Source organism: Dendrobates tinctorius, unplaced genomic scaffold (genome assembly GCF_039654945.1).
Source record: "Dendrobates tinctorius isolate UK_male_01 unplaced genomic scaffold, ASM3965494v1 ptg000056l, whole genome shotgun sequence".
Taxonomy (NCBI): domain Eukaryota; kingdom Metazoa; phylum Chordata; class Amphibia; order Anura; family Dendrobatidae; genus Dendrobates; species Dendrobates tinctorius.
In genome coordinates this window covers 17,040,999-17,063,282 of record NW_027361724.1, presented here as the reverse complement: position 1 = coordinate 17,063,282, position 22,284 = coordinate 17,040,999, and the positions used below count along the sequence as shown (strand labels likewise).

General features: G+C 43.7%; 1 protein-coding gene and 1 long non-coding RNA gene across 6 annotated transcripts in view; one reads left to right on the top strand and one right to left on the bottom strand.

Annotated features, from left to right (window-relative positions):
* Positions 1-2,695: 2,695 nt before the first annotated feature.
* On the bottom strand, positions 2,696-20,309 carry LOC141091821 (uncharacterized). Of its 4 annotated transcripts, none has more exons than XR_012232588.1 (5): positions 20,181-20,309; positions 19,427-19,490; positions 18,156-18,298; positions 10,027-10,070; positions 2,696-4,040 (listed from the first exon to the last, which is right to left on the bottom strand). It is a non-coding gene; the product is annotated as an uncharacterized lncRNA (long non-coding RNA). The 4 variants fall into 4 exon arrangements; XR_012232586.1 differs by having other exon boundaries at positions 20,190-20,288; XR_012232585.1 differs by lacking the exon at positions 20,181-20,309 and adding an exon at positions 19,898-20,019 and having other exon boundaries at positions 2,697-4,040.
* USP40 (ubiquitin specific peptidase 40) overlaps positions 20,144-22,284 on the top strand; it is a 99,828-nt gene continuing 97,687 nt past the window's right edge. Inside the window, exon 1 of one of the 2 annotated variants that reach the window (XM_073577560.1) lies at positions 20,144-20,265. The gene's annotated coding sequence lies outside the window, so the exon portion shown is untranslated. Of the gene's footprint in view, positions 20,266-21,086; positions 21,110-22,284 lie in introns of those variants that run through there. The other variant, XM_073577561.1, reaches the window with a different exon arrangement.

Sequence of the window (22,284 nt, the reverse complement as noted above, 5' to 3'; positions counted from 1 at the left end):
GGCTCACCCTGATCGCCCTGGTGGCGTAGTTGAGGGTTCGGTGACCCCTCCTCAAGGGGGAGGTACTGTTGTGAGTTCATTTTCCCCTTCACTACTGAGGCCCGATGAACTCCCTCTTCTGGTAAGGAAAGGTAGTGAGCCTGATTATCAGTCACCTGAGCCTAATGATGATGACTGGCTGAGTGGAGTTACGGACTGGATATAAGGCTGCCGACGCCCTTCTGCCCTGCGGGTGATTTTTCTGTGGGATCCTTGGAGACCAGTCTGAATTCCTGCTCTTCTAAAGCTAAGTTTTTCTGCTCTGCCTTTTTGCATTTGTGCTTTGACTTTGTTTGCTTTGTTTTTCTGGATTTCTGCCATTCCCTGCTGGGGTGAGCTGAATTCCTTGAGCTGCTGTGAGCTCTATCTTCTGAAGATACCGGAGTGCTGATATAGTTTTTGAAGCCTAGCTGCTTCAGGGTCTTTTTCCATACCAGCTGTTGGCTTATGTCTTTGATAGGATTTTGGCAGATTGCAGACAGCAACCGTCCTTTCCTGTCCTGTTTAGTTAGCTTGGGCCCCATCGTTTGCTCAGCCTATCTTTCTATCTGTGTGAGTGTTTTTTCATCTTGCTTCACCGTCATATGTTGGGGGCTGCCTTTTACTTTGGGGTCTGCTCTGGGGCAGTTTAGATTTCCTTTTCTGTCTTTAGGCTATTTAGCTCTCCGGCTGTGATCGAGGGGTCTAGGGCACCGTAGGAACCCCCCACGGCTACTGCTAGTTGTGTTGATAGGTTCAGGGGTCTGCAATCTGATAGTTGCCAACTTCTCTGGTTTTCTGGACGCAGCTTCTATTTTTGTGTCTGCCTCCTCCGGTGACTCAATCATAACAGCATGCTATCTTGTTTGTTTATTTTACCTTTTGGGCATTTTAACTTATCTCTATGGAAAAATCTATTTTTTCCTTTATATTATTCCCAAAAAACTTTTTCACAAAGACTTGGAAACACAAAAGCGGTGTTTCTCTTGTGTGCGTATAACACCCAAGTGTTTTACATGTGCACATATCGCCTCCTCGCAGGAGTGGTTCCTTTATCATCAACAACAGACACAAGACAGGAGTTTAAAGGGACTCTGTCGACATAGAATGACTGTTCAAACCAAGTACAGTTGCATCATGGTGGAGCCAAACATTTAACTACACCTTCCTACCTGCTTGTTTTCCCTCTACCTCCTCTCTTCTCTTGCTCTATCAAGCCGTAGGTATCAAATAATAGGGTGATGGAGATAGAGGGAAAAGAAGCAGTTGGAAAGGTGTAGCTAATTGTTTGGCCCCACAATGATGATGCAACAAGCACCTGTAGCTGGTTTGAACAGTCATTCTGTGCCGATAGTCCCTTTAACTTGAACCAGTTCAGTCTAAAGGTCCCCATGCCCATTAGACTAAAGTTGGCTGAATCCACCTATATCGATGGGTTCAGCCAACAGACTAATGTCTATGGGTCGACGGCCAACTGATGATTGGAAGAGATGTCGAACACGCATATCCGATTTTGGACTGCCGATCACATTGTTCTCCCAGAGATTAGCTGTCGGCCAACATGTCAGTCAGTGGCTTTCTTGACAAACACAGGAGCACTCAGCCCAGCGAGTGCTCCTGTGTGTGGGAGAGTTGGCTGACATGGATGCCTATGTGTATGGCCAGCCTAACTCAATACTATTCACTAGGTTCTCTCAACAGCAGGTTTTTATACTCTCTAAGCTTCTCTCCAGCAGATATGCTTTTACCACTTGGGCCCATTTGTCCATGGGGCAACCAGCCCACACACTTTCTCACTTGCCATAGCACCTAAGGCTAAGAGCAATTTATTTGAACCATTCTATTTTCCTTCTCAGGTAGCTAACGCAATGACCCACTCCTGGCCATTCCAGCAGTTTACCTCTGAAACCGCAACACAACTATGTCTAGTTTAAGAGGCAGATTGCCTCTTCAAAGAAAAACAGGACTTGAACTCTATAGCGCCACCTGTTGGTAGTAGCGATCCTACAAGTCACATTCAACCCTTTAACGAGTCTTGTAATATGACTTAGGATAAAAGCCAAATCAGAATCTCAATTTGCAGACACGGTGTTTCGAGCTATTGGCCCTCGTCAGTGCAAAGTAAGAGAACTGATTTGGCTAGGTGAGAGGCTCTGGACTGTGGTCTAAGGGGCAAGGTTTCTCCTTGTGGAGAGTGACATACCAGCTCTGGCTTGTCAAGGTAAGGCGGCTTATTCGCCGTGCAATGCTCCTCTGGGAAATTTAATATGCAAAGTGCCTCTTCTGAGAAAAAGAGGACTTGAACTCTATAGCGCCACCTGTTGGTAGTAGCGATCCTACAAGTCACAATCAACCCTTTCAGGAGTCTTGTAGTTTAAGAGAACATTTGTCATTTATATGAAAACTCACCCAAGTGGGTAGCACTGCAGCTTTGCAGCGCTGTAGTCCTGGGTTCAAATTCCACCAAGGACAACATCTGCAAGGAGTTTGTATGCTCTACCTGTGTTTGTGTGGCACATATGTGCCACATTTGAACATAGTCTTATAGGAGATGCCATGACTAAAAGACCCTCACTTCCACTTGACATTGCAACAAAACAAATTAAGAATGGTGTCATTACAACACTTTTTTTTTATACTGGAAAAGGCATTATTTGATAAGAAAATGGTGAATCTTCTTTTTTCCATTTTTTTAAATAAAGTCAGTTGGAGATACATTAATCTGTGAAGTAGAAAGTTCCAGCTGACCCGTGATGGCACTGCACTGTCTTCAGGAGCACGAACCCGCTTTGCCAAGAGTTTAACCATCCAGAGAAAAGAGAAATGTCCAGCTCAATTGATTCCGTGAAGATCAAATTTTATTCACACGAGTTGTTACAGAGAGGATATAATCTTCAGTGCGGTAAATGAAAGAAGCTGAATCAACGCGTTTCTGGAGACTAGGCTCCCTTAATCATTATATCCAGAGAATGTGCTTCACTTTTATACTCAAATCCGATGAGCACACCGGTAGCATGAATAATTAGAGTAATTATGATAAAGTGCAAGCACAAGACACATGTCAATAGACAACTACAAAGACAATAAAATCACAAAAAATTGCAAAGAGTTTCTATACACACCAATAAAACATAGAAAAACATCATGAATATAATTAATCAGTTGAGCTGGACATTTCTCTTTTCTCTACATTAATCTGTACCTTGATTTAAAGAGTTCAGGTTTTATTCATTGCCAAGTAGAAAGCTTACACAGTATTACAAGTGGAGAAAAAAAACATTAACACTAAATTACAGACATGCATCAAAGATCAAAACAATTGTCAAAGTTCATTGGACAGAAGAACATATATTTTGTACATTTGCGCAACTATGTATGGAAAGAAATTGGTAATTGTCCATATTCACAGTGCCTTGAAAAAGTAATCATGCTCTGAACTTTTCCACATTTTTTCACGTTCCATCCACAAAATTCAATGTATTTTATTGGGATTTTATGTGATATAATGTACAAACACAAGAACATCAAATATTTATGTTGTGTAAAGGAAAGGATAGTTTTCTAATTATTTTAAATATAAACCTGAATATTGTGATGTGCATTTGTATTCAGACCCATGTAGATTCTGATATCCCTAAATAAAATCCCAAGTTATTAATTACTTCCAGAAGTAATGTACGGTAATTAGTAAATTGAAAACAGCAGGGATCAATAAGCATCATGAAAATCAAGGAACACACAGAAAGGTCAGTGATGTAGCTGTGGAGAACAGTAAAGCAAGGTAAGGTTATTAAAAAAAATACCCCATGTCATGGAGCCTTTGCTATTTGGATGCCGGAATCGTCTTTTCTCAACACGTAATGAATGTCCCTTGATTCATTGCAGTGTCCTTGACAGGAATAAGTTATGAGCGAGTCCATTTTATTAATGACACGTCTACTTATACTTGTAAGTGAGGCTACCTTTGAGGTGCCTTTCTTCTAACCTAAACATCTGGTATACTTGAAGCTGCATTGCTGGCTCTGCAAACAAAGGTAGATTATACTAGTACATAGAGATACATCTGTATACAGCAGTGTATTTCTAATGTCCCTGTATTCTAGAGGAAAAACAAAGATTTTTTCTTTCCTACTATATTACTAATGAAAAAATATTACAGTGATGTCATTTTTACTGCGCTTTTAGGTTTTTGGAAGCCTATTTTGATATTGTGACGGTGTGAATTCATGCGACAATGTAGTGCGACCTACATACAATCTGGGACAAGGACAGGAAATGACATATATAACATGAGAAGAATGACAAGTGAGGTGGAATTTGAGGGGAAATTTTTCAAGTGTAATGGGGTGGACAAACACAGACGTGCAGTGTGAAATGGTATGACAGCAAGCACAATTAGGACGGTGACACTTATAAATCCCTGGTGATGAAATGGTATGGGTAGTAGGCTTCTGGGGTAGAAGTCTACTTGGAGCCAGAATATTCTTTAATGACCTGGCCTTTTGGAAGGTGATAATGGTGTCCTTCCAGACAAACCTGCTAAGTATGGGGTCCTTCTTAATGATGGGCCATAAATTATTTAGAACATCTCTTATCCTGTTCTGTTGTGAACTGAATGTTGTAATAAAATTTGTTCTAAAGAGTTCAGCATCATCTTTCTTTTGTTTAGTCAAAGATTTGCTGAGGAGAATATTCTGGTTAAAATTTTTAAAAACATCACATGTAGAGCTAATGAGTTTTTTGGGATACCTCTGAGCAAGGAACCTTTCCCTCAGGACCTCGGATTGTCTGTTAAAATCCTCATCATTAGTACAGTTCTTTCTTATCCTTTGGAACTGATTTTGAGGAATATTAAAAAGCCATTTTTTGTAGTGTCCACTCTTAAAATGTACATAACTATTAGAATCCACCTCTTTAAAAAACGTTTTACTGCAAATCTTGGAATCCCTGATGAAAAATGTGATGTCTAAAAAATCCATGGACTGATTATTAACATGTGGGGTAAAAGTCAAGCCCCATGGATTATTCTGGATGGAACAAATAAGAACACCCACATCTAAAACGTCACATTGTCCCAGATTAAGAACAGATCATCAATGTATCTTCTGTATAAAATGATGCCTTTATTAAAAGTCTCATTGGTGATAAAATTTTGTTCAAAGACCCCCATAAAAAGATTTGCATACGTAGGTGCTACTCGTGATCCCATAGCGGTCCCACGTGTCTGGTGATAAAATTCCCCCAGAAGAGTAAAAAAGTTATTATGCAAAATAAAATCCATCCCTTTGTAGATAAAAGCTTTTTGTGCAACAGATAAACGAATGTCTGATAAAAGGAACCTGTTAAAACATTCAAGACCCAACTCATGTTCAATGTTTGTATATAAAGCAGATACATCAAATGAAATAAAATAATAAGAGTCTTTCCATAACACATCATGAACCAGATTAATCAATTCAGTGGAGTCCTTCAGGTGGCTGGGTAACAAGAGAACATGATGTTGCATTATTCGGTCAATAAAAAAGGACAAGTTACTTGTAAGGGACCCTATGCCATAAATTATGGGTCTACCTGGGGGGTTGGTTGTAAATTTATGTATTTTAGGAAGATGAGAAATGAAGGGAGTGGATGGATTTTTATTGACCAGAAATTTCTTCTCTTGATCATTGATGGTTCCTTCAGTAAAAGCTTCATTGATTAAAAGGTTATAAGCAATAGTGGAAGAAGGGATCGGATTGTGGGGGAGTTTTTCATAAAAATTCGTGTCAGATAAAATCCTGTAGGATTCCTGTACATAGTCTTTCCTGTCCTGTATTACAATACCACCGCCTTTATCAGCAGATTTGATGATAATATTGCAGTTTTTCTCAAGCTTAGTCAATGCTGCCTGCTCCCTATTAGAAGATTTTTGTTGATAGAGGTATGCTTCTTATCTAGATCTTTTAACTGGTCTAGAAGTAGATCAGAGAAAGTTTCTAGATGGTGGCCTTTACTTTCCACAGGGTAAAAGGTGGATTTGCCTTTCACATCCAAGTGGAAGGAGGAATCAGTAGAATTAACCCCATTAGTGGGAGGAAGAGATTTTTTTATCTCAGTGTCTGAGGAGTGTGATTTTCCTGATAAATCTTTGGGTGTCCAAAAACAAATCAAATGCATCACTCCAATTGCGATTATAGGTGTTGTGACTCTCACAACCCTATCAGGTGAGCCTAACACTTGCCGTGCACTCATCTACTTTCCATACAGACCTACGCATTGGAAGCGCCCTGTCTCCCCCTTTTCTTTTCACAGCTCACTCGGACCCCTTGGCGGGGGTACAGCAGTTGGTGATCCACTTACAGGTGCAGCTGCAGGCGTTTGTCCATCATGGATTACTTCCAACACAGATTATTATCTCGGGAGAGATTGATTCTTCAAACCGTCGGCCAAATTCCAGCATCATCCAGCCATGAGGATCCCATTTTCTGTTCTTATACAGAGGAAGAAACGGAGACAATGAAAGGTCTGTTCCATACCCTTGAGAACCATATCAAGGACGAAATTGTACATAGCTTACATGCTAGGTTTCTCAATATATACCTGGAGGAACAATTATGCCCTCAGGGTTTAAGGGTTTCTCTGCAGACCCCTTTCCCAAAAGATCCTGAGTTTTCAGTAACCTGGAACAACATACAAAAAGACTGTATGCAGAGACTTTTAGCCTGCTTATGCAAAAAAAGAGCTCTCTTAGCTGAGGCTGCTGCCCAGAATGTTTTGGAAATAGATTCTCAACTCCAGAATTTTGACAGTCATCCCCTATTCAGGAAGATCAACTCTAGCATCCCTACATCTGCTCTAAAACTAGAACATGAACTTATTTTGAAGAAATCTAAAAAACTCAATAGGGACAGGGAGGATCCCTGCTCTCCACCTGAAGATCTTGAGGATGATAGGGATTCCCCTACCATCCTCCAAGCTCCAAGACAGCTTAGAAAACCAAACTCCTACCCCACCTCACACAGGGGACCCTCTGATAGAGGCTCTGGGAGGGTATTCACTAATAGTAACAGAGGGAGGAATGTTCCTCAGCATAGGAACAGATCCAGAGAACCCCCTGCACTACTAAATCAAAATGCTAAACCTGCTCCCAAATCCAAACCCACTCTATCTGAATTAATGAGTGCAAATATTAGTTCCTTTCAAGAAACTGCCTCGAATAATGTTTTTTTCCCAACTATGGATCTAACCAGCACTACTGAAGTGGTGAACCTTATCAATGATAGAAGGAAATCTGCTTCCTTCCCACTCCCCTTCTTTAATTCTCCCTGTTCCTCTCCTACCCCTACCACATCTGCTCTAACAGTCCTTGATTGTCAGGAACCTGAAGTTTTTCCTGACACTCCAGACCTCTTGGATCTCTCTATCCATCCCACTGATGAGACCTTACCTTCTACCATTCCGGAAAAAATTGTAATAGACAACTCCACTGCAGGATCTTCAGTTGCTGTCTCTTTTTAACCTGCAGCACTGAATCCTGCACAGAAAACACCCAAAAAGAGCAACATAACCCATTTTTTTCAAAAGGTCCAACAAAAACGAAAAAAATCCTTTAGAGGATGCAGAGGAAAGGGAATTGAGAAAAAAAAAGGCAAAAACGATCATTAACACAATCTAAATCTAATATCTTCAACCTTTCCTCCCATGTTCTTTCCTCTGAAGAAATCAGTCTACTGAATAAAGGTTTGTCTTTTTTCCCCACGTCCAGGAGTGATGGATTTGATTTGCTTTTGGACACCCAAAGATTTATCAGGAAAATCACACTCCTCAGACACTTTGAGATAAAAAAAATCTCTTCCTCTCACTAATGGGGTTAATTCTACTGATTCCTCCTTCCATTTGGATGTGAAAGGCAAATCCACCTTTTACCCTGTGGAAAGTAAAAGCCACCATCTAGAAACTTTCTCTGATCTACTTCTAGACCAGTTAAAAGATCTAGATAAGGAGCATACCTCTATCAACAAAAATCTTACTAATAGGGAGCAGGCAGCATTGACTAAGCTTGAGAAAAACTGCAATATTATCATCAAATCTGCTGATAAAGGCGGTGGTATTGTAATACAGGACAGGAAAGACTATGTACAGGAATCCTACAGGATTTTATCTGACACGAATTTTTATGAAAAACTCCCCCACAATCCCATCCCTTCTTCCACTATTGCTTATAACCTTTTAATCAATGAAGCTTTTACTGAAGGAACCATCAATGATCAAGAGAAGAAATTTCTGGTCAATAAAAATCCATCCACTCCCTTCATTTCTCATCTTCCTAAAATACATAAATCTACAACCAACCCCCCAGGTAGACCCATAATTTATGGCATAGGGTCCCTTACAAGTAACTTGTCCTTTTTTATTGACCGAATAATGCAACATCATGTTCTCTTGTTACCCAGCCACCTGAAGGACTCCACTGAATTGATTAATCTGGTTCATGATGTGTTATGGAAAGACTCTTATTATTTTATTTCATTTGATGTATCTGCTTTATATACAAACATTGAACATGAGTTGGGTCTTGAATGTTTTAACAGGTTCCTTTTATCAGACATTCGTTTATCTGTTGCACAAAAAGCTTTTATCTACAAAGGGATGGATTTTATTTTGCATAACTTTTTTACTCTTCTTTTAATAAAGGCATCATTTTATACAGAAGATACATTGATGACCTGTTCTTAATCTGGGACAATGACGTTTTAGATGTGGGTGTTCTTATTTGTTCCATCCAGAATAATCCATGGGGCTTGACTTTTACCCCACATGTTAATAATCAGTCCATGGATTTTTTAGACATCACATTTTTCATCAGGGATTCCAAGATTTGCAGTAAAACGTTTTTTAAAGAGGTGGATTCTAATAGTTATGTACATTTTAAGAGTGGACACTACAAAAAATGGCTTTTTAATATTCCTCACAATCAGTTCCAAAGGATAAGAAAGAACTGTACTAATGATGAGGATTTTAACACACAATCCGAGGTCCTGAGGGAAAGGTTCCTTGCTCAGAGGTATCCCAAAAAACTCATTAGCTCTACATGTGATAATGTTTTTAAAAATTTTAACCAGAATATTCTCCTCAGCAAATCTTTGACTAAACAAAAGAAAGATGATGCTGAACTCTTTAGAACAAATTTTATTACAACATTCAGTTCACAACAGAACAGGATAAGAGATGTTCTAAATAATTTATGGCCCATCATTAAGAAGGACCCCATACTTAATGGGGTCCTTCCAGACAAACCTGCTATCGCCTTCCGAAAGGCCAGGTCATTAAAGAATATTCTGGCTCCAAGTAGACTTCTACCCCAGAAGCCTACTACCCATACCATTTCATCACCAGGCATTTATAAGTGTCACCGTCCTAATTGTGTTTGCTGTCATACCATTTCACACTGCACGTCTGTGTTTGTCCACCCCATTACACTTGAAAAATTTCCCCTCAAATTCCACCTCACTTGTCATTCTTCTCATGTTATAATGTCATTTCCTGTCCTTGTCCCAGATTGTATGTAGGTCGCACTACACAAGCACTACATTGTCGCATGAATTCACACCGTCACAATATCAAAATAGGCTTCCAAAAACATGGACTTTCACGACACTTTGACACCACACATTCCAGAGATTTCAGTAAAGCCACCATTTATCCCATTGATCACATACCAGACCACATCCCCAATAGGTTTCAATCACTATGCAGAAAGGAAGTTTTTTGGTTCTACAAACTCAAATCTATTGAGCCCAATGGTCTTAATATCATCAATGTTTATTGATTTTATTTTGACCCTGTGTTTTAATATCTTATCCTTTCAATTCCTTTATATCATCATCTTCGTTTTTTAAAGAAAAAAAAAATAAAAATTTATGCATTTTTTTTTTTTCACCCATGAATTTTTTGTTTTTTTTTCTATATTTTTTTTTTTATTATTTTTATTATGCCTTAACACTCAATTTTTAACCATTTTTATATCACCTATTCCAGAGAGTTTCTTCTTGTTGTTCTTCTCTTTTCTCCACCTAGAAAAAAGATATTTGAGACTAGTTTTAGCTATTTACACATGATTTTAACCATTTTCTCCTTACTTTCCAGTTTCACATGTAGCATAGTGGACTAATACCATGAGTTATATCCTCTGAGGCAAGTTCTAATCCACCCCAGGACTCGAGAGCCATTTTTTAATCTTTTACCTCGTGATCCCCCCGGTGTCTTTTTATTTTTTAATCACATTTTTTATACCAACATTCTTTTTATGGCATTTTAAACATCGTTTTTAATATGGCTGTAATAAAGTTTTATTGTTTTGTATGATTCATGTATATGTATCCATGCTGACGTGTCACCTCACTATTCTTGGCACCTCCCCCTTTTTTTTTTTTTTTAATGTGTATATATACCCCTGCAATGAACTTCTGTAACATGCCCTGATGAAGTGAGCTGGGACTGGCTCAGGAAACGCGTTGGCAATAAAGATACCTTGAATTCTACCACAGCAGCGCAGTCTCTTATTGCACTACCAGCCTTCTCTTTGTACCAAGTCCTTGGACCTCGTGCAGACTGCTGCAGCTGTTTTATGCGATTATAGGTGTTGTGACTCTCACAACCCTATCAGGTGAGCCTAACACTTGCCGTGCACTCATCTACTTTCCATACAGACCTACGCGTTGGAAGCGCCCTGTCTCCCCCTTTTCTTATCAAAAAGGAGGAAACACAGCGTCTGGTGATGTCCATGAGTTCAAGACTTCAGGCAGTCATTGCCAACAAAGGGTTTTCAACCAAGTACTAAAAATGAACATTTTATTTACAATTATTTAATCTATCCAATTCCTTTTGGTCCCTTTAAAAACAGGGTGGCACATGTTAAGGAGCTGAAACTCCTAAACCCTTCATCCAATTTTAATGTGGATACCCTCAAATGAAAGCTGAAAGTCTGAACTTCAACTGCATCTGAACTGTTTTGTTTAAAATTCATTGTGGTAATGTCTAGAACCAAAATTAGAAAAATGTTGTCTGTCCAAATATATATGGACCTAACTGTATGTATCTTGGTGTGAACACCTGCAGAAAGCAAAAAGATGGATTTTTGGTTCTTACCGTAAAATCTCTTTCTTGGAGCCTTCATTGGGGGACACAGAATACCATGGGGTGTATGCTGCTGCTGCTAGGAGGCTGACACTATGCAAAACAAGAAAATTAGCTCCTCCCCGGCAGTATACACCCACCGACAGGCACTAGGCACCTCAGTTGGTGAGAAAGCAGTAGGAGAAGCAACGGAACACTCTAAACATATGTACCAACCCAACAAGGGACTCAAAGACCCAACACGGTACAAATTAAACAGGGAGGGTGCTGTGTCCCCCAATGAAGGCTCCAAGAAAGATTTTATGGTAAGAACCAAAAATCCATCTTTCTTTATCGCCTTATTGGGGGACACAGAATACCATGGGACGTTCCAAAGCAGTCCCAAGGGCGGGAACAGCAATAAGGAACGAAAGAACAGGAAAGGCTTAGGTCGGCCGGTGCACCACCGCCGTCTGCAGAACCTTCCTACCAACAACTGCATCAGACGAGGCCTGGGTATGAACGCTGTAGAACTTCGCAAATGTGTGCAAGGACGACCAGGTCGCGGCCCTGCAAAGTTGCAGAGCCGAAGCCTGGTGTCGAACGGCCCACGAAGCTGCCACAGCCCGGGTGGAGTGAGCTCTCACTCCCGGAGGGGGCCGTTTTTCCTGAAGTCGGTATGCTTCCTGAATGGTAGAACGAATCCAGCGAGCGATCGTGGATTTGGATGCCGGAAGCCCTTTCCTGTGACCTTCAGAGATGACCAGCAATGAATCGGATTGACGAAGTGAAGCGGTCCTAGCGAGGTAGACACGCAAGGCTCTAACAACATCCAGCTTGTGGAGTGACTTCTCAAGAGGGTGAGAAGGAGCCGGACAAAATGATGGAAGAACGATATCCTCGTTGATGTGAAAGGAGGAAACCACCTTTGGCAGGAAGGAAGGAACGGGCCTGAGGACGACTTTATCCTGATGGAGCACCAGATAAGGAGAACGGCATGACAAGGCCGCTAACTCAGAAACTCTTCTGATGGATGTAATGGCGATCAAAAAGGTTACCTTCCATGACAGAAGTGACAAAGGAATGTCCTGGATGGGCTCAAACGGTGCCTTTTGGAGAGCGCCAAGAACGAGATTGAGATCCCACGGTTCTATTGGTGAATGATGAGGAGGAGCCACATGAGCGACTCCTTGGAGGAACGTCTTAACCTGCGGTAAGTGAGCGAGCTCTCTTTGAAAGAGGATAGACAAGGCAGAAACCTGGCCCTTCAGGGTACTGAGAGACAGACCCAAATCTAAGCCAGATTGGAGAAAACCCAGTACGGACGGAATGGAAAAGGCCATTGGAAAAACTTTTTTATCGTCGCACCAACGGAAAAAAGCCTTCCAACACCTGTGGTAAATGCGGGAAGAGGCTGGCTTCCTGGCTTTGATCATCGTCTGAATCACCTGGCTGGAAAAACCTGATTCTCTTAGGATTGCGGCCTCAACAGCCATGCTGTTAAATTCAGAGACGGAGAATTCTCGTGGTAAAGGGGGCCTTGCGAGAGAAGATCCGGATGGTCTGGAAGTCTCCAGGGAACGTCCGCGAGCATGTTCACCAGTTCCGCATACCAAGGCCGTCTCGGCCAGTCTGGAGCCACAAGAATTACTGGAACACCTTCCGATTTTATCTTCTTGACCACTCTTGGGATCAAGGCAAGAGGTGGAAAAAGATAAGGGAGTTGGAACTGGGACCACGGAATTACTAGGGCGTCGCAAGCGACGGCTAAAGGGTCCCTGGACCTGGCTACAAAGCGCCGAACTTTGTGGTTCATCCGAGATGCCATGAGGTCGACGTCCGGAGAACCCCAGCGCTTGCATATCTGATCGAAGACTGAGGGATGGAGAGACCATTCGCCTGACGCTAGGCCTTGACGACTCAGAAAGTCGGCTGCCCAGTTTTCCACCCCTGGAATGTGAACGGCGGAGATTGCTGGGACGTAACGTTCCGCCCAGCGCAGAATCCTGGCCACCTCTGACATGACTTGGTGGCTGCGCGTGCCGCCCTGACGGTTTATGTACGCCACAGCCGTGGCGTTGTCCGACTGAATGCGGATCGGCTTGCCGACGAGAAGGGGTTGCCAGCGAAGAAGGGCCAGAAAGATCGCTCTGATCTTGAGCAGATTGATAGGAAGAAGAGCTTCCTGTGGGTTCCAGTGTCCTTGAGCTGTCCTCTGGTGAAAAACCGCTCCCCAACCCAGGAGGCTGGCATCGGTGGTGATGACTTGCCACCGAAGTGGGAGGAAGGACCTCCCTTGGAGGACTGATGTAGACATCGTCCACCAAGTGAGGGATTGCCTCACTTTGAGAGGGAGAATGGGCGGGTCTAAGGACCTCGTCGTCTTGTCCCAGACTGAAAGGAGGGACAGCTGAAGAGGACGAAGGTGAAACTGTACAAAGGGCACTGCTTCCAAGGAAGCTACCATCTTCCCCAGAACTTTTATGCAGAATCGAAGGGGAATGGGCGTTGACCGTTTGAGGGCTCGAATCCCTTTGAACAGAGCCGCAAATTTTTCCCTAGGAAGAAACACCCGGGCCAGGTTCGTGTCGAACTCCATGCCTAAAAAGGTCAGACGCTGAGTGGGGCTGAGAACGGACTTTTCTTTGTTGACTAACCATCCGAGACGGTCGAGAGTATCCAGGGTTATCTGAAGACTTAGGAGACAGTCTTGACGGGACGAGCCCTTGATTAAGAGATCGTCCAGATAAGGAGTGATGAGAATCCCCCTGGATCGAAGGATGGCCATGACCGTCGCCATCACTTTCGTGAAAACACGGGGGGCAGAGGCTAGGCTGAAGGGAAGAGCCGTGAACTGATAATGATTTTCCTGAATCGCAAACCTGAGATATTTCTGGTGCTGTAAGCAAACAGGGATGTGAAGATAGGCATCCCGTATGTCCACAGAACAGAGAAATTCTCCGGGCTCCATTGAGGCCATCACCGATCGAAGAGACTCCATTTTGAAATGAAGAATCTTCACGTGGCGATTGAGCAATTTGAGGTCCAGGATTGGCTGCAGGGAGCCGTCTTTCTTGGGGACTACGAAGAGATTTGAGTAGAACCCTGAAAACCGTTCGTCTGAGGGAACGGGAACAATCACTCCGGCGGAAAGAAGAGAGGAGACGGCCTGAAAGAATCCTGGAATGTGGGACCGTTGTCTTGGAGGTCGGGACAGGAAAAAACGCCTGTCTGGCGGGGAAGAAAATTCGATCTTGTAACCGGATGCGATGATTTCCCTGACCCAAGCGTCGTCGACAACCGACAGCCAAGCGTCCACGAAAAAGGAAAGTCTGCCTCCCACCCTGGAAAAACTTCCAGGTGGGGGTGCCCCGTCACTTGGAGGCAAACCTACCGGAACGGGCACCTGAGGATCTGGAGTATTGTCCTCTAGATCTCCAGCGGGGAGCGGGCTTGTAAGAAGGTTTCTTCTGCTCTCGCTCACTAGATGCGGAAGGACGCTCTTGCTGGACAGATCTCTCTGTGGACGAGAACGGACGAAAAGGCCTAAAGGGCCGAAAACCCTTTCTATTAAAAAGGCGTCTTGGTCGAGACTGGGGGAAATAAGTACTTTTACCCCCAGTGGCATCGGAAATTATTTGATCCAGCTTGGCCCCAAAGAGCCTAGAACCATGGAAGGGCAGAATGGTGAGCGACTTTTTTGAGGTGGTATCCGCGTTCCATGACTTTAACCAAAGAACTCGGCGTACAGCCACTATATTGCTGTTAGCCCTTGCTACGCGACCGGCCGCATCTAAGGAGGCGGCTAAAAGGTATTTACCTGCATGATTAATTTGATCTGCTAGATCTGCCAGCTCGTCCTGGGGAGCCGCCGCTAAGATGCCCCTGCGAAGAATTTTAGCCCAAGCTGAAATGACTTTAGCCACCCAGGAGGAGGCGAAAATAGGGCAGAGGGAGGCGCCAGAGGCCTCAAAGATAGACTTCGCCAAAGATTCTAACTGCCTGTCTGTTGGATCCTTAAGCGATGCACCGTCTGGAAGGGACAGAACCGTCTTAGAGGCTATGCGAGATACGGGAGGGTCCACTTCAGGAGCTTTGGTCCATTTAGAAAGCAAATCAGCCTCAAATGGGTACAGAACATCTAAATACCTGCGGCCCGAAAAGCGTTGCTCAGGGTGCTCCCAATGTTTGGCTAGAGTAGTATCAAACTCGTTGTGGTTTGGAAAAGTTTTGGCTGGAGGCCTTGATCGTTTAAATGGAACAGAACATTCCTGAGGAAGGGGCCTGTCCTGCTTAATCTCCAGGGTTTGGAAGATAGCTGAAAGAAGACTATCGACCATATTTTGTGTTTTAGACATGTCATCTGCTTCTGAACTAGATCCTGATTGTGGATCGTCGTCTGACCTAAGGTCGTCCACTGAAGGAGACGGACACCTGGGTGAAGCAGACGGGCCTAGCGAACTGGAAGACGAGCCCGATAGGAGACACTTCCTGGACATCCTACTCGGCCTGTCCCTCTGAAGGTCGCGGTCAGGAGCGGACGACTCACCTTGAGAGGCGGTCGGAGCAGCGGTGGCTGTAGATAGCTGAGGCAAACGTTCTAGGACCTGGACCAGGGACTGAGAGACTTTGGTCAGATTGGAGACCGACTGAGACATAGCTACGGCCCATTCTGGGAGAGGGGAAGTGCCCTCATCACGGGAATCTGTGTGCTCCTGAGAGGCCGACATAGCTGAAGGACTGCAGGACGGGCAGAAAGGAGATGGCTGACCCGAAGCCCACTTCTTTTTACAGCGCGCACAGGCGTAATGAGTAGCGGTGGGCCTGAAACAGAGTTCCCCTGCAGGGTTGGGCATAAGGAAAACTGCGCTGAATAGCCGCGGGAATTGGGGAAGAACTGCAGAGGAGGGCTAATATTTCTGCATAGAGCAGAGCCTACCTAGTTCCGGCGAGCAGCAGGAACGCTGAAGTGTCCCCCAAGCAGCGCAGAAAGGCAGGACCGAAAAAACAGGAAATGCCTGATGAGGTGAGCGGTGGGCGGAGCTTAGCGGCTGAGCCGCAATTGGAGCTGACATACCAGAAGCGAAAAAGGAGCCCTGTGATGGGCTAAAAAAGGCGCGAGGACAGCGCGCTCAGAAAGAGGAGGAGGCGCGCTGAGAGCGGGAGCTGAAAACGAAAGTGAAAGTGAAAGTCGGCACCGCAGCCCCGTGATGGAATCGCCTAGGAAGGTGAAGAGAAGGCCTGTAAGGAGGTACTGTGCGCGCAGAAGAGCCTTGGAAAACCCTGCCCAGCTGTGAGAACGGGGAGAGAAAAACTCTGTATTCGGCCCTTTAATATAAGTGGAGAGGCGCGCGGCTGGTGAGAGCGGCGCCCGGCAGGCAGGGAGAGGGGCGGGAGATTCAAACAGCCTGATGTGTTCGGCTGTCCAGTTTCCCACCGATGTGCCTCTTGGTAATGCTGTGGGCTGGAGGGATCGTGCAGGCACTTACCTGACGTCCCTGAAGAGGATGACCACAGGAGCCTCTCACAAGGGTAGTGGCAAGCCGCTGGCCGCTGTCCTCTGTACCCGCATCCTGCAGAAGACGGCATTAACCTCTTGATGGTGAGGAAAATCTTGCGATCGCCGTCTTCATCTCAGCCCTGTCCCGAGAGAGGGGTGAGGAGGGGGATTTGGCAAGGACCAGCCACCTGTCCACATCCCATAGCACCAGAAGGTGATATGGAAAAAGTCCTGCCAGCGTACTGAGAGTTGCGATGTGGGATCAGCCACACTGCTCGCTCAGCCGCCTGATATGGGAAAGCAGGGTGAACTTCCACCCCGTTTCCCGACTTGAATCTGCAAAACAAAATACAAAAAAATTAAAAAGTTCCACAAGAACACCTAAAGGAAAGGTTAATTGCGGATCTGGGAAGATCCCGGTCCGCCTCCTACAGACACTAAGCACAAACTGAGGTGCCTAGTGCCTGTCGGTGGGTGTATACTGCTGGGGAGGAGCTAATTTTCTTGTTTTGCATAGTGTCAGCCTCCTAGCAGCAGCAGCATACACCCCATGGTATTCTGTGTCCCCCAATAAGGCGATAAAGAAAACACAGTATTTATTCTATAGGTCCTGTGTAGATCTGAGATTGTGGGTTGTAATAATCACTGAGGCAGATTAACAATACTATTTTGTATTCCTTACATTCATGATCAAAATTATGCTTACTAAATACTCTTATTATTATTACCTTTATGCATTATTTGCAGTTTATTTTTTACTTTTTAGTTCAGGATATTTGTATTTTTTGCTTTTTGTTTTTTCTGGTTAATGGTCATGTGTTAATATGCAGTTACATTGTGCATACACATTAACTTACTTTTTCAGTTCAGATTCGTTTTTTATTCATGGTCTTATAGCAATATCCCTAGTCCACAAGATCCCACCTGGGGCCGATAGTTCCACTGCCCCCAGACGATACCCACTGTCTCCCAACTTTTGGTTTCCCCCACAGCTTTTGTGTCTCCTGCCAGTATAGTCTTTAGTCACAGTCCATGCTTCATACCACGACGGTAGCACGTCTACTGCTCCAGGTGGCAACTACAGTCCTTAAGATAGTTCCTCAGTTCCTCACATCCAGACGATAAATATCACGACTGTAGCATGTATATCAAGTTCCAGTGCTGTTCCTGAAAAGAGTCTCTTTGCAGAGGGAGCCAAAGACTTTTTATATTCTCAGCTTCCATTCATGACATTCTTCCACAGGATTGGAGGAAGGTGGGTGAAGGTGATCCTTCATTGTTCGATTGTTCAAATAATCTGCATATTTATCCTAAATTGTGTAGGTTAGTAAACTGCAGCTGGCTGATGCAATACACAATCAGCATGCATTCACAAATTAACACACAAGAGTCAATGTACAGTCTCATATAAAACAATGGCTCAGTTGAGGCCTCTGAGACACTATCAGTTTTGAAACTGTTAAACTGTAAAGTGCTGTGGAATATGTTGGCGCAATATAAATAAGATTATTGTTATCACGCGTAATGAAATGATTGCTTTTACCTTTATCTTATGTGTTTTGTATACATAACATCCATCCTGCACATCTTCCTCTGCTTACTGTCACTGAATGGCAGCACTGATTCCAGAGGCTGAACACTTTCCAGGTGAAAAATTAGTGCACTTCAACTGACGAGCGAGCAAATCTGTAATAAAACACAGCAAGCAAATCTCCAATAAAAAACAAGGTTGAAGTAACCGATGCCCCGTGCTGGAAAAAGTCTGCATCCATAAGAGCAGTGGAATTTGTTCTACATCAATAATAATAATAATATTATTTCTATAGTGCCAACATATTCCGCAGCACTTTACATTATAGAGGTGACTTGGACAGACAATAGACATTACAGCATAACAATAAACACAGATCAAAGTAGATATCAAGAGGAACGAGGGCCCTGCTCACAAGCTTACAATCTATGAGGAAAAAGGGGAGACATGAAAGGTGGATGGTAACAACTGCTTCCATTGTTCGGACCAGCCATACTGTACGAATCGGGTGTTCATGTAATTCTGCATGAACCAGTTAACAGCCAAAGTATGTAACAGTACAGACACAGAGAGCTATTAAATGCATAAAGCGGGTGAGAACATAATATGAGGTACCTGATTATGGTAAAAAATTTTTGAATGGGCCAACAGGGATAGTTAGGTTAATGCGTTGAGGCGGTAGGCCAGACTGAATAAATGCGTTTTTCAGGCACGCTTAAAACTGTGGGGATTGGGGATTAATCGTATTAACCTGGGTAGTGCATTCCAAAGAATTGTCGCAGCACATGAAAAGTCTTGGAGACGGGAGTGGGAGGTTCTGATTATTGAGGATGCTAACCTCAGGTCATTAGCAGAATGGAGAGCACGGGTAGGATGGCAGGCTGAGACAAGGGAGGAGATGTAGGGTGGTGCTGAGCCATGGAGGGCTTTGTGGGTGAGGGTAATAAGTTTGTACTGGATTCTGGAGTGGATGGGTAACCAGTGTAATGACTGGCACAAGGTAGAGGCACTGGTATAAAGATTGGGGACGAATATGATCCTGGCTGCAGCATTCAAGACAGATTGGAGAGGGGAGAGTTTGGTAAGAGGGAGACCGATTATTAGAAAGTTACAATAGTCCATTGGTCCAGCAGTCTTTAGAACAATGTCAGCTCCTCACAGGTCCCAACTAAAGATGAGCCTGTGACGTATAAATAACGTCACCCCAGCCCTGACTTACATCAAGCTGCACCTGGACATCAGAAGGTAACAGATTTGGGTGCCAGCCGCCAGATACCACTGACCTGCAGTCCTGGGCATCTGCTGAATGTCCCTCATTGCCACGGCTCCATCCTCTGGCATCTCGTCCTGCCAGGGAAAAAAGATTGTACAATGGTAAATGGGTGTGACTATGGTACACGGTCAATATTTGCTGTGGAGCGCCACATGATTTGTCCCTCTTTGGCCAAGTTCACACGTTCAGTATTTGGTGACTTTTTTTACCTCAGTATTTGTAAGCCAAAACCAGGAGTGGGTGATAAATGCACAAGTGGTGACGGGTTTCTATTATACTTTTCCTCTGATTGTTCCACTTCTGATTTTATCTTACAAATACTGAGGTAAAAAACTCACCAAATACTGACCGTGTGCACGTGGTCTAGGTCTTGGAAAACAAGGAGGAAATAATTAAAACCAGGAGCCCCATAATCGTGTAACCGGCCCTTTCCTAATTCCTCAAAGCAAAAGACACTGTCTTCAGCCATTAGCAGACTAGCCTGTGCTTCTTCTCTTGCTGCCCCCTTATCTTTCACCATACAGCTCAGCAAGTTATGAAGAGAGTCTGCAGCCCCCTATAGCGGAGTTAGGACAAGGCAGTGACTCCCTCCCTTCCCTTGTATTTGTTGTTCGGTAGTTTATAAAGTTATTCGAAGCTCTCTGTATACTTCCCAAAGCTAGAGAAGGGCACTGCATGCCGGTATTTGTAGTTAGTTCGGCCGTGTTTCTTACTATCATTCCCTCAGCTAAGACTACATTTCCCAGCAGCGCTCTAAGACTGACAGCATATACATCAAAGATGGCGGCTCCCAGGTAGCAGATCTTGTACTTGGAATCATTGCAGTGCGCTCGGCCAAGTTGCTAGCAGGTAAAATTATTCCTACAGTCCTGTGCAGCCGTGCACCAGCTCTGTGTTGTGTGTGCCAGGCTTATAAGCAAGTACATGGAGGAGCTTGTAGTCCCTGCACTTCCTGTATGTCAGCATTGATTGCACTGTGGTTTGTCAGCAGCAGTGAGCCTATCAGTGCAACGTGAGAGCAGCTGATCTCTAGGCTGCTCCTTATTTCTGCACCTTCGTGCCGCATGTGCTATGTGTTTTCTTTATTGCTTGTCCATGCATTATATTCTGGAGCATTTCTGTTTTTGTGTGGGGGCCAGCCTCTTTATTGTAAGGATACTGGTGACAAGAGCTACAACCCCCATCATGTTACTCACACGAAGCCAGTGAGACATCTGACTGTGCTGGTGATACAGTGCATGACTGGTGTGTTATAACTCCATGCCCCCCACCTGAGGGGGTGCCCTGGGAAGTGGAACCCGTCATCTGCTGCGCTGACAGGCAACACATGGAAGCTACTTATCGGCATAATGATTGGATAGAAATAAATGATGTAATTTGGTTAATAAAATTCTATACTGACTATAACATACCTCTATTCTCTTTCTGCAAGTTTTCTCACACATACTCCCTTTTGTAAAAGGTTATAACATTAAAGATTAACTAAACTTTCTATCTGATTTTTCATATTTATTAGGCACTTAAATTTCCTGCAGATAGGGGAGGGTCCAGGTACTGAGACCCCTACCGATCGCACAACAGCCCCATGAGAAGTGTGCAGCTCTGCAGACAGGAACGCACACACAGGTCCATAGATTATATATATTCAATAGAAAGTATAGTTCTCCGGGCCTGGACCTCCACCAATCTCAAGGTAATTCAAGTGTCTGCTTAATTAAAAAAAAAGGAGTTTAGTTTTTCTTTAGGATTTCACTTAAAGGGGTCATCAATAACATCACCTACCCACAGGACAGATGGTAAATGTTTGATCGGAAGTGTTTTCAAATGTATGAATGGAGCAGTAGTGGGTACAGAAAGTATTCAGACCCCTTTAAAGTTTTCATTCTTTGTTTCATTGCAACCATTTGGTAAATTCAAAAAAGATCATTTTTTTTCTCATTAATGATGTACACTCTACACCCCATCTTGACTGAAAAAAAACAAATGTAGAAATTTTTGCAAATTTCTTAAAAAAGAAAAACTGATATCACATGGTCATAATTATTCAGACCCTTTGCTCAGTATTGAGTAGAAGCACCCTTTTGAACTACAACCATGAGTCTTCTTGGGAATGATGTAACAAGCTTTTCACACTTGGATTTGGGGATCCTCCGCCATTCTTCCTTGCAGATCCTCTCCAGTTCCGTCAGGTTGGATGGTGAATGTTGGTGGACAGCCATTTTCAGGTCTCTCCTGAGATGCTCAATTGGGTTTAGATCAGGGCTCTGGCTGGGCAGTCAAAAATTGTCACAGAGTTATTCTGAAGCCACTCATTTGCTATTTTAGCTGTGTGCTTAGGGTCATTGTCTTGCTGGAAGGTGAACCTTTGGCCAAGTCTGAGGTCCAGAGCACTGTAGAAGAGGTTTTCATCCAGGATATCTCTGTACTTGGCCACATTCATGTTTCCTTCAATTGCAACGTCGTCCTATCCCTGCATCTGAAAAACACCCCCATATCAAGATGCTGCCACCATCATGTTTCACTGTTGGGATTGTATTGGGCAGGTGATGAGCAGTGCCTGGTTTTCTCCATCCACACATACCGCTTAAAATTATCACCAAAAAGGTCTATCTTCATCTCATCAGACCAGATTATCTTATTTCTCATAGTCTGGAAGTCCTTCATGTGTTTTTTTTAGCAAACTATGCAGGCTTTCATTTGGCATTGAAGAGAGGTTTCCTTCTGGCCACTCTGCCATAAAGGCCCGACTGGTGGAGGGCTGCATTGATAGTTGACTTTGTGGAACTTTCTCCCATCTCCCTACTACATCTGTGGAGCTCAGCCACAGTGATCTTGGGGTTCATCTTTACCTCTCTCACCACTCTCCTC